The sequence below is a fragment of the Ahaetulla prasina genome, chromosome 3 (genome assembly GCF_028640845.1).
Source record: "Ahaetulla prasina isolate Xishuangbanna chromosome 3, ASM2864084v1, whole genome shotgun sequence".
NCBI classification, from domain to species: domain Eukaryota; kingdom Metazoa; phylum Chordata; class Lepidosauria; order Squamata; family Colubridae; genus Ahaetulla; species Ahaetulla prasina.
The window spans coordinates 23,914,376-23,933,521 of NC_080541.1; the positions used below are offsets into that span (position 1 = coordinate 23,914,376).

Below are 19,146 nucleotides of genomic sequence, written 5' to 3' on the forward strand. Positions count from 1 at the left end.
ATTGGCCTCCAGAGCAGGAATTTTCACAACCTAATAGTTTAACACTTAAAATCTTTCTTTGCTTTGCAAATTAGAATTTTCTTTTGAGGTCTTTTAAAACTCTGGCCATTTTCTGCCTGGATCTCTTCCACCTCTGGAGAATCAGAAAATGAAATGATCATGCTAGCTCTGTTCTTAACTTGTTTTTTTAACCCTCTTTCAGGATTTTTGTTCAATATACAAAGAGATGCTCTTTTCTAGAGATGCTCTTTTCTATTCTAAAATAGAATAGAAAATTTAAATTTAATGTTGCTAGAAAATTTAAAATATTATGGGTTTAACACATGTTTTTCCTGATGGCACCTGCATTCATTGATTACTTTGAAGGATTTCCATAAAAATTAACAGACAAAATGAAATCATCCTTGCAATAAACATATCTATTGACAGAAAATATCACCAGAATGAAAGGTTGGAGCATGATGATATGAATCAAAGATTGCTTACAAAAATATGTGGCTCCATTGAGTACAGGAAGTACAACATCCAACTTTGGATGTATTGTTTTATTTATTTAGTTTTCTTTCACCAGCAGCTGAATGGATATTAGGTAATTCTCTATGTGGTTTTTCAGTGTGTATGTAAAATAAACTATGGACTTTATATGTATTTGATTTCCCCTTCATGGCCACCCAAATTTGTTTTGCTCTGGAAGGAAAGCTCTTAAGCATTACTAAAATACCTCAAGACAAATCCAATTTGGGAATATCTAAGAATGATTTTCAAATGGTTGAAGCAAAAAAAAGCTTTAGTTAAGGGGAGTTTGAGTACTGAATATATGCTGAAACTCTTTAAAGCTCTATTTTTGGACTTTGCCTCAAGAATAAGAATGCAGAATATCTTTAATGCCCTATTTTTGGAGCCTGCCTGAAATATACAGAATATTCATATCATAGAATTCAAGTTAGGCATGTATCAATTTGGTTCATTCATACCAAATGTGGAAAAAGAATTTAAGACTTTGGAAATGTTAGTTGTGAATAGCAACTAATAAGACTTTTTTTTCCCCCTTCAGGGTTGAAGTAAAGGTCTGTTGTTAGAATTATTAGTTTTCCTCGGGCAAAGCTCCACCATTCCTAATAAATTCTGCTATCCTACTGTTTGGGATCTTACTAGTAGCAATTCTTTATTTTTTGTCAGCACCTAGAATTTTGCAAATTAAAACATTAAGCAGCTTCAGATAAAGTTTAATTTTCAAATTCTAACTAGATTATGTGGAATTTTAAAAACAGCATAACAAAAAATTGCCAATTTGAAGAGCTAGTCTGAAAGGAATAACCATGCTAAACTAACTCAGAATTATCTGGGTATTTTACCATGTTGGAAGAAATGTCCATCCGGGTTCAGTTCCAAGTGGGGAAAAAGACATTGGAAACATGGAGGCTGCTTGGAAAGATGGTTTAATGGTGGTCAGGATCACATGGCTTGAGTTCCTGAACAGAAAAGGGGAGGGAAGCTGTGCGCTCCCTAGCTTTATGCTCTCTCTAAGCTTTGAACTTCCCAGGGCACAGGAAGAATATCCTGATTGGTTGTCAGACTCCCAGGGGGTGGGGGTCTTAGCTAGCCTTGCTGGCTGATGTAATCTTCCCAGGTGCCATGTGGTGAGTTTCTTTTGCTAGATGGGTCTTATTGTGGTGCAGATGATGGACCATTGACAAAGGTGGGGAGAATGAGTTTCAGCCTCTGGCCTGTTGACAAAGGTGGGGAAGGCAGGAAGTTGCTGGGAGCTGCTTTGTCCTTAAACATGTTTCTCCATTTCTCATCCAGGGAAATATATTCTGCCTTTTTAAATATTTCCTAAAATATTTCATTCTGCTAGGAGAGGGGTGGGGGCTAACTTCCTACAACCAAAAGGAATTATGAAATGGGGTAGCATTGGAATTTCATCTGCAATTTACTAAGAGAATGTTTCTGTTGTGATAAATAAAAACAAAAGAAATAATTATTAGGAAGAAGTTATTAGCAGAAACATATATTTTAATCTAGTTTTTCAAATGTTGATGGAATTATTTTGTGTGTTGAAAGGTACACATAGCTCTGGGTTTTGTATAAATATGATTTTATTGAATAAACATTGACTTTCTTTAGAACATTAAAAACAACATCAACAATGAAGCAGGTTACTATTGGTATTTATTAGGATACAGGTTTGCATTAATTTACTTCTTTTAATTGTGGTTAAATCTTAAAAGCAGAATAGTTTCTCTCCCTAAATTAATATCTCCCTCTGCAGAATTAGCCAAAGGGAATAAAAACAGATTTTATTACATTGTAAAATAGATTGGAGTTGAAAATATTTCTTAATTGTGGCTTATTTGATTCATAATTATTCTGAACCATAATTAATGAAACCCACAATTTTGTATGCTTCAGACTGTTCCAAATATCTTCAGATCCGAATGGAAATGTGAATAAAAATAGTCAATTTTCATAAATATTTTAATGGTGTCTGTTCTCCAAGAATGTCAGTACATGCACATTGATTCCAGGATATTTTGGGAGCATAAAGTATCTCCCAGCACATTATAGTGTCAACAGTTCTGTCCTTCTTTACTTAAATTTGGATTTATCTTTTAAAGGTCTGTTAATACAGGATGAGTCTATTGATATGCAAAAATGTTCTTAGTGAGTGGGGGAAGAAAAGATTTGGCGGCTGTTCTAGCCCAGGCTTATAAAAACAATGTTGTTTACTGTTTTGCGATCTCTTTCTGGGCAAGCACATACTTTTTGCTAAGCTTGATTTCAAATAAAGTTGCCTCACTAATTAGATGTAGCCTTTACATAATGTTTTCCCTCAGTTCTTAAAGAATATAAACACACAGTTGCAAGCAGTACAGATGGAGGAGGAAGAACTCAGGTTGAGAGAGTAGGATTTGCCCAAATCTACTCTGCAAGGTGAAAATTATATCAAAGACCCCTTAGTTTAGGTATGAGCAGGCACCATTCCATTAGCTCGACCGTCATCTTTCTTGATCATGCAGCACACACACACACACACACACACACACACACACACACACACACCTCTAGCATCAACTTTATTTCCACAAGTGCTTCTTATCCAGCCTTTTAGACTTTTTTAAAAAGAAGCTATGGCTGTACTCCAGTGTTCTTGTTTTTTACTAAGCAAAAAGGGAGCATATTGCTTCCCTTTCGCCTTCCAGCCGCAATTCAGGAGCCCTCACAGGCAGTCGCTTTCACGACAAACTATTTTGTGTTAAATTTATATTTTACTGACAAAGAAATAAAGGGAGACTAGTATAGATCTATTTCAAGCTATTTAGTTCTCATCAGCTAGCCATACCCTTCTGGGAACCTGGGAGCCCAGGTTTGAATGGCAAAAGGGCATGGCTAGCTGATTAGAGCTAAATAGCTTGAAATAGATCTATACTAGTCTCCCTTTATTTCTTTGTCTCACATATATATATATATATATATATTTGTTTTCTGAGGTTTTCACGGGTGTTTGTATATAGGTCTTTGGTTGTTCGGGTTTTCTCCCGTGTAAAATTGGAAGTGTCTTGGCGACGTTTCGACGAAGTCTCATTCGTCATCTTCAGGCTTCAGCTTCGTGCTTCTGGGTGCTTCTGGGAGCAACCCGAACAACCAAAGACCTATATACAAACACCCGTGAAAACCTCAGAAAACAAATATATAAAATTAATTTTACACGGGAGAAAACCCGAACAACCAAAGACCTATATATATATATATATATACATACATACATACATACATACATACATACATACATACATATATATATATGTAGGTCTTTGGTTATTCGGGTTTTCTCCCGCGTAAAATTGGAAGTGTCCCCAAGCCCCACCCAAACAGGACACACCCCAGCCAATCAGAGCACAAAAAACCCCACATCCAATCAGAGCACAGCCAAGCTCCCACCCAATCAGTTCAAACCCCACTAGCAGTTAAAAGGAAGAAACAGCTGCAATCACATTGCTCCCAGAAGCACGCTGAAGCCTGAAGATGACGAATGAGACTTCGTCGAAACGTTGCCAAGACACTTCCAATTTTACGCGGGAGAAAACCCGAATAACCAAAGACCTACATACAAACACCCGCGAAAACCTCAGGAAATATATATATATATAAAATTAACTTTACGCGGGAGAAAACCCGAATAACCAAAGGTTTGGACCAGTTCGGCTGAACTGGTAGTAATGGCGGCAGGTAGTTTGGAGAATCAGTAGCAATGTCAGTGCGAGGCTCTGCCCACCCGCCTGGTTAAAACCAGGAAGTAACCTTTTTTACCCTCTGCGCATGCGCAGAAAGGTTTGTGCAGGTGCAGAGGGTCCGCGCGTGCATGGCACGTGCATTTCCAAACTGATAGGGAAGGTAAATAGATTTCACCCCTGTTGTATATGTATGTATGTATGTTTGTATTTATGCATGCTGTGAAGGTGTGTAGGAGCACATCAGCACATACAAACCTGCTGTGATCAAAAGTCATAGTCACTATGGAAAAATTGCTGCTGCTTTCAGTTGAACAGAAAACAGACTGCAATTTTGCCTGATGCTACAGGAACAGATTAAACATGCACCTAATAATCAAATTCTGATTCAGTTATTAGTAAACAGTGCATTTTGTGAGACTTAATGACAGCTTAGAACAATTAATCATTGGAATGGCTTGCCTCCAGAAGTTGTAGGTGCTCCAACATTGGAGGTTTTAACTGTAAGAAGAGATAAAACAACCATTTTGCCTGGAATGGTATTTAGGCCAGGGTTTCATGCCTGAGCAGGGGGCTGGAGTAGAAGATCTTTCAATTGTTATTCTGTTACAATTTTGATTTTCATTATTTCAATCTTAAATAAATTGGTAAGGAATATTTATACTGTTTTTTTGTTGCATATGGAAAGATGCTGGTAATTTGATCCTGAAAGAAATAGTGCACCTGATTTTAATCCTGATGAAAAAGGAGCTAACTTTCCCCCCTTATATGTATTATATTAGTTCCTTCTTTATATTACATTTATCTGACTTCTCTAAGGAGAATGGCCTATACATAGAAAACTAATGCCATTAGATTTTGTTGTTTTAAATTAGAAATTGGTAATGTGGTATATATAAGGTTTGATTTATTCTTGGAACACTATCAATCATGTATTGCTTAGGATAAATGTAAGTGGGGGAAGCAATATCTATTTTGCTGGGAATAATCCCCCTGAAAATACATAAAAGGGATTATGTATGAAAAAAAATATGCATATGACTGTATGATTAGAAGCATTTTAATCCTTACGGATAATAAAAAATATGAGGGCATAATGATTTGTCGTCCCAAAATATAAGGTACACTTTATACACTTTAAATGTATATATTAATGTATTTGAAAGGTGGTATTATCACTGTATATATTTTGCCCAGCATCTAGTTTCAGTTACTTATAAACAGTTACTAATGACAATATATGTATGTATATATATAGCAGAGTAGTTAAAGACTGTACTTAACATCTATTTGAAATTGGTTTATGACTTGAAATGGTCTCTAAATTTGCACACCTTCTGTATAAACCAGTCTTATCTTTTAGACAGACAGTGTCTGTCAAATCTTGAGGCCTTTAAAAACATTGTCACTGAAAAAAATGAATATCTGAAATAGTTTCTCTTTAGCTGCATTTCATTTGTCCTTCCCTTTTAGCATGTCAGGAATCTTTCCGGAAGCATTTATAGTCAAAAAGTAGTCCTTGTCATTCTGGCCTTCTAATTAACAGAAGGAAACTCAGCGGGTGTTATGTGGGGTCAAAACACTGCCCAATTTTTCAGCTTTGTTAAAAGCACCTGTTTCTGCAGCTCAGTGTTTGGGAATATATGCACATCAATTTCTGAATATAAACGGCACCCTGAAAAGGGGTAACACCTAACAATGGGAGTGTTAATGAAACTGATTGGAAACATTTGCTGCGTCACTTGATGTCTCTGAATTTAAAAGAGGACCCATTGCATTGAATTGCAGGAATGTGAGAATTTTTAAAGAAGTTGAGGAAATAAATGATTTCTTAAGTTCCTTCAGTAACAACTGGAATTAACTGCATGCAAATTAATGTATTACATCACTTTTTGCCACTGAGTAATGAAAGACAGGCAGAAAGTACTTATTTAGAAGATGCTGCTTGCATGGAGTAGTAGTATTTAGAATATGAAAATAGGCTCTTTAAGGAGACATTTGTTGAATGGCTGGATTATCAACTTTATGCTTCGTCAGTTATGCTTTGGATATTTACTTATTTAATATGTTTTAGGAAGAAATGTATATGTAAATGAATTAGGTAATGAAATAATTATTTTGGGCGTGGTGCTATAACAAGGTATGGATATTATATCCAAAAGCTTGAGGAAAAGGTGAATTGCTTGTCAAAACAAAGACATTTGAATGTAATTTGAATTGGATTAGTTTACTGAAAAAAAGTACTAAGGCTGACATGATAGCAGTGTTACAATATTTGAGAGGCTGTCATAAAGAAGAGGGGGTCAATCTGCTTTCCAAAGCACCAAAAGGCAAGACAAGAAAAGATGGATGGATGGAAACTAATCAGGAAGAGAAGCAACTTAGAATTAAGGATAAATTTCCTAAAGTGAGAACCATCAACCAGCTTTGAGAAGTTGTGGGTGCTCCATCACTGGAGGTTTTTAAGAAGAGACTAGACAACCACTTGTCTGGAATGGTATACGGTCTCCTTGCTTGTTCAGGGGATTGGACTGGAAGACTTCCAAGATCCCTTCCAAATCTGTTCTCTATTATATGTTAGGTGATTTGAGATATCAGAACAAAGAGGATTTTTTTTTTTTTTTTAAAAAGCCACCTGTGATACCCTAAGAAAGGATTGGCGAAATCTACTTAAGTGTGTATATATGCCAATACTTGTGTGCTGAGCCACATTGCTATGGCAGATTTCCAATCCTACTGTGGCCTCTACTGACATTTCCCAATTTGTGTGTAATGTTAAACTGTAATGAGTTGGTTTGTACCACATGCTCAACCAAAAATAATTATTCATGTTATGGCTTAGCATTAAATTTGAGCATGGCCTAAATTCTAAACTTTTGATGGGTTCATTTTTCCCGACTGAATATTTTTCACTCCTCTGCTCTCTATGCACATGTTTCAAATGCTTAGAAATTTCTTGCTTGATACTTCGGATTATGGTTTAGAAATGTTTCTTTTGGTTATAGTAAGTACATCTTCATGTTGATAGAAATCAATTTTCCCTTCAGATGTGTTGAATATAGTTCCTGTAATACTAACAGCAATCAATACAATGTTGGTTGAGATGATGGAAGTTGAGCTCCATCACCAATGAAGTCTCATATTAGATAAAGATGTTTTTAAACCATATTCTTACATCTCAGAACTTGCCTTTTAGCATTTTTGAAGCCATTTTTTTTCTTTTGGTCTTGTTTGGAGTAATGGAATGGTTAAGATGTTGGGATAAGGCCAAGAAACTTTAGGTTTAAATCCATTCTTGGCCACGGAAGTTCATTTTAATTATTTTGGCCAATCAAATCCTCTCATATTTATTTGGAAAAATTGATGACGGGAGCTTTATGTATGTCTTATTCAGTTCCTAGAGGAAAGGCAGAATATCTCAAATTGCTCATTATGAATGGAAATGAGACACAAACTTAATGGAGTTTGTGTTAAACATGATTTTGAAAGCCTGTAATGAGTTAAACATCGTTTTGGAAGCCTATAATCTTGGACACTGATGCCATTTTTTAATTTTTTAAAATTTGGAACAGTCATATATGTTCAAATGGGAAGCCTAGATACTTCAAACTAATTTTAGTTAGGTGGTTACAAATCTTTGCTGCTGTTACTCCTGCAAATAGATTCTGATCACAGCTGTTTCAGTAAAAAAAGGCAGAGAGAAGAAAAATGACTGTGACTCATTTGTGCTATATTTGCAGAGAATGAGGAAACTCAATCGCACAGACTAGGGAATGAAAGAAAAAAGCAAGAAAAATGTAGTTGCATATTTTCATTTGTGTATTTGAAATTTTGAATCTACATGTTTTTGAAGATACATTTTGGCCAAAATTTTGAATCTACATGTTTCTGAAAACATGAAGATACATGTTTCTGAAGATAGTGTGAAGATTTCTGAATTCGCCTGTACTTGCTAGGCAGAAATCAGGCATCATAAATATAATTTTTGAAATTGTACTTAATGAATTTGATGACCATGGTTCATTTGTTCTAAAATGTTATGTGGATAAAGCAATGTGGTTTGTTCTCCGGTTCAGGATTTGGTGTGATACATGAAGGCAGTCAAACTGTTTCCCAATTCTTCCCCCTTTAAATTTCTTCAATAAACTTTATCAGGCCAAAGTGGACTCTCTTTAATGAAAACTTAAGACTTAAAAATGTGTCAGTATTAAGACCCCCTGAACCTTTGAATAGTTGTCTTTCAGTTAGTTGAACAAATGTGAGATTCCTTTGAGGCTACGTGGTGAAGCATCTCTTGACCTTTTTTTTTTTTGAATTTATATCCCGCCCTTCTCCGAAGACTCAGGGCGGCTTACAATGTGTTAAGCAATAGTCTTCATCCATTTGTATATTATATACAAAGTCAACTTAATTGCCCCCAACAATCTGGGTTCTCATTTTACCTACCTTATAAAGGATGGAAGGCTGAGTCAACCTTGGGCCTGGTGGGACTTGAACTTGCAATAATTGCAAGCAGCTGTGTTAATAACAGACAGACTTAGTCCGTTGAGCCACCAGAGACTTGCTTTTAAAGCAATTCAAAGTTAACAAAAATAAGAACAATTCCAGAAAAACCTATGTTTGTCAGCTTGTATTTCTCAAAGTCATCACCTATCCTCATTGACACTTGACTAAAAGGCTTTAAGGTGGACACTACAAGAGAAAAACAGCACAGAAATCAAAAGCTGGCTTAAGATATAATAATTACAGCTGTATAAGGTACTTAATACATCTAAATATTTATATATCTCTTATGCATATGCCAGCAGTTGTCTTTCATGTTTGTGAATCATGCAAGGTCCTTAAAGCTGGAGAGGGATAAAAGGAAGAGGAAGAGAGATTTTGCCCTCTGCAATATGCAGTTTGTGTATTTTTACCATGTAGATCTTGTTTTGTCAGCAGACACTATCATTAAAATATACATACATTAATTTAGGAAGCTGCCTCTACCAAAGGAGACCAGTGGTTTATGTAGCTCAATATTTTTAACCATCAACAGATGAACCTCAACAGAATTTCAGTCCCAACACCACCAATGAAAGGTAGACCAGTATTGAGTCCTCCCACCTGTACAGTATGCACTTAATTAACTTATGAGCAAGTACCAACAAGATTTCATTTAAGGCAATTTACATTGTGGACAGTATTGAAATTTCAGTAGATAGCTGAAAAGAAGTTGTGTGTGAATGTGATGTGAAGGTGGGAAATATGAAAAAAAAAACCAGACAAAGAGTAAGAGAGGCTGCAATTCAGTGTCATACCAAAAATGATTTTGGATAATTATTTTGATGAAAAAGAATTGCTTCTAAAATTTATTTCAAAGGCAAATGAACTTTTGCTGAAATTCTGGTGGATGGATTGAGGCGTTCTTGCATTTGCTTTATTTATGAGGTGGCCAAAAGGTATTCATGTTAATATCCAGTTGGTTCTGTTAAAAGTCTTCTTTCAAACAATCTGTAACTGCCCCGGCCAGCGATATCATAGCAAGATGACAGGAATGCATAATGACACAAAGGATTCAACTTAGTCCTTCAATCATGGAGTAACAAGAACATAATATGTCTCATTGGTGTCATGACATCATAATACTCATGTCATCATTACTCCTTCCCCTGTAAGTGCCTTTATTTCTGGGCTTCAAAAGTTTGATTTTGTGAAACAACTCTTCTCACTAAACTTTTTCAGATCTGGAAAGGTGGGCCATTGGAGGGAGGGCTTTAGGGTACATAGAAAGATGCACAGCAGAAGCAACTCACACCAGTGAGTCCCTATTGCTGCCAGCTAAAAAATAAGCTGAAACATACCACCAAAAGAACTTCAAAACAGAATAAGTTTGAAGATATTTCTCAAAGGGGAAAAAAAAATGAGAAATTCAAGGCAGTTTATTGCACCCCGATACATTGACTTGGCGTGTCTTGGCAAGTCTTAGGACCAGCATTAATGACTTTTTATTCTCCCATCAACTCTACAGTTTAATACTACACATTATTTTCCTGAAAACCTTTCACTCAATGAATGTTAATGCATGAGTCCAAACATAAGATCCCTTTTTAGCTGTTCAGATCTGTTACTCATTCATCACAGACTATTTTAAAACTTCATAGAGATGTGGCCACTTTTATTACAGACTGCTGGCAATTTGAACTCATTAGTAATAAGCATAGGTTGAAAAGTTAAAGATATTTATTAAAATAGAAAGACTTTAGTAGTACATTAGGATCTAGGATCCACAGCTTTTTTTTTTTTTAACAAACTGGAGGATGAAGCCAATCATTGTTTGTTAAATTTATTTCCTACTTTTAATTCACTCAAGCTTGTGTACGAGTCACATGTTGAGTTTGGACGCAACACAATTTTCTAGTTAAGTTTTGCTGCTCCAAATGGAAGCAGCTGAATACTGTCAAACAGGATTTTTTCCCCCTTTTCTGGCTTAGCATATTGTTCTGTGTGGCAGGAAAATTGTATGCATGTACATTTAGACCACTTCAGGACGTCGTTGTACATAACTCTGTAAACCCTTTAAAATGTGTGGTATCTGGTGCACTTATTCAGCCTGGCATTTGCACAACATATATGTATCTATTTAGATTTGTTTTCTCTGAATTTGAATTACCAATTTAAAAAACAACAACAACTGTAAAATGCTAAGTGTGGTATTACGATATTGCTGGAAGTACTGTTTGTATTGATTCATTTATTAAGCACGTTTGCCACCCGCTAATAACAAAATTAAATAACCAAGGTAAAAGGCCAATTACATTAAAAATAAACAATTCCAGCTCTGAAGCATCAGTTCCCAGTAGAATTCATGCTGTATAATTCAAACTGAACCTTGAAGCAAATGAGAATAATAACAACAATACATTCAAATTCAAATAAAACAATGGCAGTGTGTCCCAAGGTCATGTGTTCCCCCTTTGTGACCTTCTGGCAAGCAAAGTCAATGGGGAAGCCAGATTCATTTAACCATGTTAACAATTATGTTTCACTTAACAACTATGGCAAGAAAAGTCATAAAATGGGGCAAAACTCTCTTAACTTTCTCCCTAGCAACTGAAATTTTGGGCTTAATTATGGTCATAATTCAGTGACTAATTATACCCAACTATCTCCCATAAGCTGTAGTGAGTAGTTCCTGGGAGCTGAAATTGAATATGTCAAGAAACAACCCAGTTGATCTGTTTGACAAAGAACTTCTTTCTAAACTGGACTGATTACTGAGATTTAAACCTGAACCTTGAATTTCCCTTTTCTGATTAGACCGTAAATTTTCCTTCCTATATTTAATAAATTATTTTCCTTAAGCCCTAAAACAAAACCATTAAGTGTTTCCACTCTCCGCACTATACATCTGGTATTTAGATTAATTTCAAATATTGAACAAAATGACTGCAGCGTCTGAAGCTAGTAATCGACTTGGCCCTGTTGAGTTTGTCCTGAATTTTGTACTACTGTGCCTTGTTAGTTGCAAAGAACCCTAATGTTAAAGCCAGTGTTTTTTCATTAAAATGCAAAAAACAAAACTCTCACCCAACCCCCTACATCAAATCCTGATCAGGGATGTTAGTCAGATGTTTTTATTGACTTGATGGTAATAATTTTCAAAGTGAAAGAGCATGTTCCAAGCCTACTGATTTTTCCATGATGGAAAATTATATTAGACTTCACAGAAGTTTTAAATCTGGACTGATTTCTTTTGAAATCCTTTGATGCCCTAGAGGACTATAAATTTCATCATCCCTTAATCAGTTTGGCCTGTCCTAAATGGCTGAGGATAGAGAAAGTCTCCAAAATGATTATGCAAAGCAACTTTTGAATGTGTGCATAATGTTAGCTAGGTGCAAGATTCTGTGTTTCCACTAAGCCAGGGAAATGAATCAATTAATACTTAGTGTACTGTATCTGCATTCTCACATTCATGCATTTAAGAAAGCTGCATCATAGATTCTGGAGTTTAACCTAGAAAGCTTTGAGTTATATATCGAGGCTTCTTGGTAAGCCACCATACTCTGTATTTGTCAGGCTGAAAAGGCTAGGATTGCCTAATCTTTGCTCACACAAGACCTACTATGAACCTGGTTTAGTTCCAACGTAGATTTGTGAAGGTCAAGCTGAATGTAAAGAAGATCAGCTTACTTGTAACACTCCTTAAGCCATTAAAAGACTATTCCAAGGAGGAGAGTAGTATAGAAGCACAATTGCACACTTTAGTTACTACAGGAAGTTATGCTTGCTGATTCACTGCAAAAACACAATCAGTAGATCCATATTTTGTTCACTCTCAGAGACAAGAATAGGTCATGCCACATCCTGTCCCATTAAAGATCAGATAATTGTTTTTTTTCCCCCATGAAATCAGATCTTAGATCTGAGATGGATGCATTGTTTGAATCCTATTGTGCATTCAGTTTAACATAGAGGAAGCTGATCATAGTTGGTAGACAATAGCTGATAAGTAATGTGAGGGGGAAAATAAACATTCCTCCCACCCAAAATGCTGCTGATTTTGGTGTATGGATTGATGGCACTTTTAATTTTGTCCTATTTTTAAAGTGCTTGAACATATGAAAGTCATTGCATTTTTTTTTTTTTTTTTTTTTTTTTTATTTTTAATCGGCATTCCACTTTCAGTTTATCAGCAGATGGGAAGAAATGTTTCAACGGAACCCATCTGTCTATCTTTTCTTTTCTTCTATTTTGTATATATTTACAAAGTCAACTTATTGCCCCCCCCAACAATCTGGGTCCTCATTTTACCTACCTTATAAAGGATGGAAGGCTGAGTCAACCTTGGGCCGGGCTCGAACCTGCAGTAATTGCAGGCTTTGTGTTCTTAATAACAGGCCTTACCAGGCAGAGCTAAACCGGCCCTTGCATTTAATGGTAACTTTTTTTATTTTTATTTTTATTTTTATTTATTTATTAACAAAATAGGTTTCTTTTTCTTTTTCTTCTTTTTGTTTTGTTGTTCTCTCTCTCTCTCTCCCTCCAAAGTATAATGAAAAATATCTTAACCAAAACACATGTTTAGCATCTGTTTATGTTTTTGTTTCATAGAATGCCAGCTTATTCTGGTCTTTATAACTTCAGTGGTATGGATGTTGATGTTTGTAGGAAGCCAAAATCATGTGACAGGACTGTCCTATTTATTATTCTTGAAATGATAAATAAACTTACATTTTTTAGGAAGGAAAGGATAATGCATCTGTTTTTCAATCTCGTAGTTTATTTACTCTATCAGACTGTAAATTCCTTGGAACACTCAGTGTCTGTTGTTGAGATTAATATTTTATTAATATTTTAATAATGAGACCACCAATTATTTATTTATTCGTCAGATTTTTAGGCTGCTTGACAGGCTGGCTTCAGAATTTAAAACAGTTAAAAGACAAAAGCATACAAAAAAGTCACTTTTAATGTAGGCAAAGTCAAGTAACAGGGTATGTAGGGATTCTAGGAATATTTATAATTATTTTAAGGTAGAATAACAGCATCTTGAAAGACTATCAGAGATTATTTCTACTCCACTTTATACCAAACAAAATCAAGGCGTTTTTTTTTTTTCATCTTTCCCCTTTTTCAAGACAAAGCTATCTTTTGTAAATGCCTTTCCTTAACGATTTAGAAAAACAGAATGAATTTTAAAAAAAAGATGGAAAAAAATGAAAATGAAAAACTGGTTGGGTGACTTTGGGCCAATGTACTCTCAAGCCCAACTCACCTCGCAGAGTTGTTTTTGTGGGGGAAATAGTTTGGACCATTAAAAGCAGCAAATTCTCTTACCATCATGTATGTATGGTCTGTTGTTACACAGATGTATGGTCTGTTGTTACACATGGTTGTTTGAGTTTACACTTCATACACTGACTGTAGAAGAGATGAACTAATAATACAAACCACACGTAACATTTATTCTTTGGCCACCTACTTGTCTTCAAAATCTCAATCCCCAGTACAGAATGATCTCACAATTCAGCAACATTTGCATAACAATACTAAACATTGTAGAAATGTTGCATCTGGTACATGGGAGAAAACTTCATTTTCCTTCTTTTTAAAAAGAAAAGAAATAGAAATTGAGATTTCTCCAAAACCTGAATTTAATGCCTAATGAAACAATCTGCTGTTTTTCTGTTTTGTCAGAAATATAATTGATATACATACAGTCAGTGAGAATTCTAGTTGTAAGTTAATTTAACTTTACTTCCAAAAATAAAGTTTTCACAGTTCTGGTCTAACAAGTAAGGACTGGCCCTCAGCATATCCTACAGATGTTGAACAAGATTATAATGATTGAAGTCAGTTTTGTCTTCTTTGCAGCATCTAAACTTTAAATGTTTTTATAAGTAATGTGGCTTGTTGTGTTTTAGCTTACATTAGTCTCAAGCAGTTATACAATACATAGTTTTGCAACCTGAAAAAGTATGGGTATTAGATTAGAAATGAGGCTTAATGCAGTCATTGAAAACTGCCACAAAGGGATTTTATCGCATCTCAGACTGAAAGAAAGATAACCTCCCCTCTCCTTGTGTTTTGCTGTCTGTCTTTTTTATTTTTAATCGGCATTCCACTTTCAGTTTATCAGCAGATGGGAAGAAATGTTTCAACGGAACCCATCTGTCTATCTTTTTCTTTAAGTCTACAAACTGAAAATTAGCTTGCTTGGTGAGGTTGTGAGGGAAAATAAGGATAAGCTCTGGTAGGCAATAAGGTCCATTCAAAATTTTCAAAACAATAAATCTGTTTTTTAACTCCATGTGGCCTATTCTGTCTTCAACTATGAGGCATAGTTGAAGGCACAGCATGTGAAAAAATGTGGGGATTTGGAATATGACTCCAGCACACAAAGAATGAGCATATGTATCACAGCATCTGTAATGAATGTGTGTATGGTTGCAACGTGTTTACACCACCAACCTGATTTCTTCATTACGGTAGCTCTTAGACTGCTAAACCATGGTTTATTGAATGAACAACAGTTGATTGGGTAATGCCGTTTGTTAAAGTATAAAACATGGTTGCAATCCATAGAGACACTTCACAGAAGACACTAAATCAAAACAAAACAAATTATGTTAAGTGTTTTGCCAGGTGAAATGCGATTTCAGCTATGAATGTTAAACTAAACTAAAGAACCTGTCAGTTTTGGAAGGCAGAACCCTTATTAAAAATTAAACAAGACTGTAGTGTTCAATAGAAATTTGAAATCACCATCTATAGCAGATTTAGTTAATAAACGTAGCCGTTGCAACTTTAGCTCAAAGTAAATAATTAAAAAATGATAATAAATGATAAAGAGACTGCTATTTCTACTCTTAGGAGTTTGAGTATGTGGTTCAGCATTATATGGTCTCAAAAGACAGTTGTCTACATTAATAATTCCCCTAGGAGAATAACTCTTGCATGTGCAGATTTCAAGAAAACAGGTAGCACGCCAAGAGAAGGACAGAGTTGAGTTAATCCCTTGACTTTGAGTGAGAACACAATGCTCAGTTCCTCTGTACAATGAGAAATTCCTCTTGATTTTCTACTTATGATTTCCATCAAATAAGAGAAAGCACACATATCTTGAAAGACTGTGTTTTTCCATGAGATAATACATTTTAGTAAAACAGGATGAAAACATTTCCTAGATAAGTTCTTTGTGCTTGGAAATGGAAAGAGCTACTGATTTGCCCACTTTATTGCTGATAAATGTATCCTGTTACAATATTTATTTTTATAAATAAGTTGAAACTTTTGTCTTAATTCCAATTAGGTTAAATAGGTATTTGGTTAAAAATGTGTGCAAGTCACACCTCTTATACCCTTGTGCTCCATTTTCAAACTGTGACCTCCATATATTGTGTCTATAGTCCTTTATTAATTACCCATACATATCTGGAAGAGAACAGTATGGGGAAAACTGTTCTTATCAGGCTCAAGGTTAACTTAGCCTTCCATCCTTCCGAGGTCAGTAAAATGAGGATCCAGATTGTTGGGGGCAATATGCTGACTTTGTAAACCTCTGTGAAGCACTGTGAATGGTATATAAGTCTAAATACTATTGCTATTGCTAGCCAATCCAAATTGTATTTGCTCACTAAGAGGAAAATAAGAGAAGAAGATACTTACACTACTCTAGCAATTTAAGCAATAGGATTCTGGAGACTCTTGTGATTTACAATATTTTAAAGAATGCCACCAATTTACATTGCTAGGCTGCTGCACAAATTAGAAACCAGTGTTTATTTGGATTGTGCACTTCTTTGAAATTTGCAGTAAGTATTTTGGTATAAAATGTGCATTAAAATGCACCTTCAGAACAAGGGGAACATTCAGTAAAATACAGGTTTTTAAAACAATCTTTTTAAGAAAGATTGAAGAAACTGGAATAGAACTGATTCAAATATATGTGAAATAAATTTATTTATTTTATTTTATTTATAAAATTTATTTGCTGCCCATCTCATATCTAATTCTGGGCATGAATTACTTAACCCATCCTGGATAACAATAATAAGATCAGAAATCTGGACTCTGGATTTTGTAGCAGATATAGCAAATAGCACTTAGACTTATATAGCACTCCATAATGCTTTACAACACTCTCTGAGAGGTTTATAAATGTAAGCGTACTGCTTACAACAATTTGGCTCCTCATTTTACTGACTTCAGAAAGATGGAATCAAACTCTAGGCTGTTGGCAGAGTTAGCCTGCTAACCAGTGTGCCACCACAGTTCCTATGTGACTTTGTTCAAAAATACTAAAGTACAGAGAAAGTGATTTACCTTAATCCATGTATCTGGCCACTTTCAATACTGCTGCTGCTATTACTACTACTACTGCTGCTGCTGTTGCTGCTGCTACTGCTACTACTACTACTACTACTACTACTACTACTATTGAGTACAAAGTTCAAATCAAGTTTTCATGATAAGTTGCACAACAAAGGCGCAAAGGGATATAGCGGCCATCAGTCCAGAGGCAATGTGACAGAGATACCCTGAATTCATTTTTAAAAAGTTTCATTGATAGAAGAATATAATCCACCAATCCAGTTGACGACAGCCCTAGGAAAACCAAACCAAGAAGTGGAATTGCCAAATAAACAATGGATGATGTTTTGGCTAGGATGACCCAGAGATTTCAGCAGTGGAGGAAAGATTTTGCCATTATGTTAAAGATTCCACTGATATGTTACGAGTTTTCCAGTTAAGGTCTAGTCATATGACATATCTACTCAGCGGGAAAGGACAACTTCATAGACAGTCTTCTGACGCTGGATTCTGCAACTCTTTGGCTGGTTACTCTGTCCTTTGTGGTTTGGCGGGCAGACCTCAGTGCTAGACTTGGATCCTTGAAGAAGAAGAAGAGGCATGGTTCTTTGATTTCTCAACTTACACACAGAATTGTCAGCTGTCCTCTGAAGGATGCCAAGTTGGAAAAGGCTTTCAAATATCATACCAGAGTCTGAAATTTTAGTAACAAACCTGAAAGGGGACAAATCAGACTCGGTATGATCTGTCTGTCTCCCCCCCCCCACTCCAGAAAGGTTGCTGTTCATAATAACTAAAACCAAATGTTCAATTAACATTTTTAAAAAATAATTTTTGGGAAAAAATAACTAATTAGAGGGATTAACTAATCCCTCAGCCAGGATGACACTTCTGTCGCAAAGAATGGTTTTACAGCCAGCTACATAAATCAGGATGGTGTGAACAGTCTATGTGGAAATAAGGCTGGAACTGGGAAATACATATCTACCTATACCTCTTGCTTGTAGGGTTATTCTAGCAGAATGATAGTGTCAGATCTCAGCAATTCCATATTGACAACAGCATAGAGCTATCTTTGTCCTTCAGAGTGCTGCCATTCATTTTGATTTCCCCCTTCCACTTTTTCTCTCTATTCCCTTCCATGTTTGGCCTTATTAACAAATTTTAAGTATGGGCATCTCAAGGTCTTACTCGGTTTTTTCATCCTGTCATTTTCATGCTGTGACTGGTTAGGAATAATTGAAAGGAGGCTTAGAAGAAGGGTGATGACCATTAATAAGTTAATTTAGATTCTGCAACCAATGACAAAAAAAAAAAAAGGAGTTTTGAATGAGTGGAGAACTGTGGTACCGGCTGTTTGAAATGGTAGTGGCTTCTCAAAATTTGCTCCTCAAGTAAAGTCTAGAACAGGGGTCTCCAACCTTGGTCCCTTTAAGACTTGTGGACTTCAACTCCCAGAGTTGTTGGCTGAGGGACTCTGGGAGTTGAAGTCCACAAGTCTTAAAGGGACCAAGGTTGGAGACCCCTGGTCTAGAAGCTGTGATTCAGCCTCTACCAAAGATTTAGGAATCAAGATTTAGGAATTCACTATCATTGTAACCATTGTTATGATTAGGATTGTTCAACTTTGCAGGGCTTTATACTTTTATACAGGTTCCATCTCTGTGAATGAGTAAGATTTAAAGTAGACAGATTAATCTGTATACCAGCCTTTGCCTTTATTACCTCCAATTTCTAGCTAATAATTATTGTCTAGTGCAGGGATGTCAAACTTGATTTCATTGAGGGCCATATCAGGGTTGTGTTTGACCTCAGGATGGGGGGGCAGGAGGCATGGCCAGCTCGATGTCACTCATGTTGGGCCGCCTGTGGCGGCCCGAGTGCCAGCGAAAATGTGCTTCCGAGCTCCATTTCGGTTGCAATGGCCTCCTGCAACCCTCTGCCAGCAAACAGAGCTTGGGAGGGCTGCATGCGGGCCATTTTCACTGGCAGAGGCAACACGGGTCCTTTGCTGTTTCCAAGGTGGCCCCCATGGGCCACATTTAAACACCAGATCTGGCCCCAGGGCCTTGAGATTGACAACCCTTGTCTAATGTGTTCATGTTTCAGAAGAATT

At 36.0% G+C, this 19,146-nt stretch overlaps 1 protein-coding gene across 10 annotated transcripts in view; it reads left to right on the plus strand.

The window, feature by feature from the left end:
- TRPS1 (transcriptional repressor GATA binding 1) overlaps positions 1-19,146 on the plus strand; it is a 305,789-nt gene that overhangs the window by 105,776 nt on the left and 180,867 nt on the right. The window lies entirely within an intron of this gene.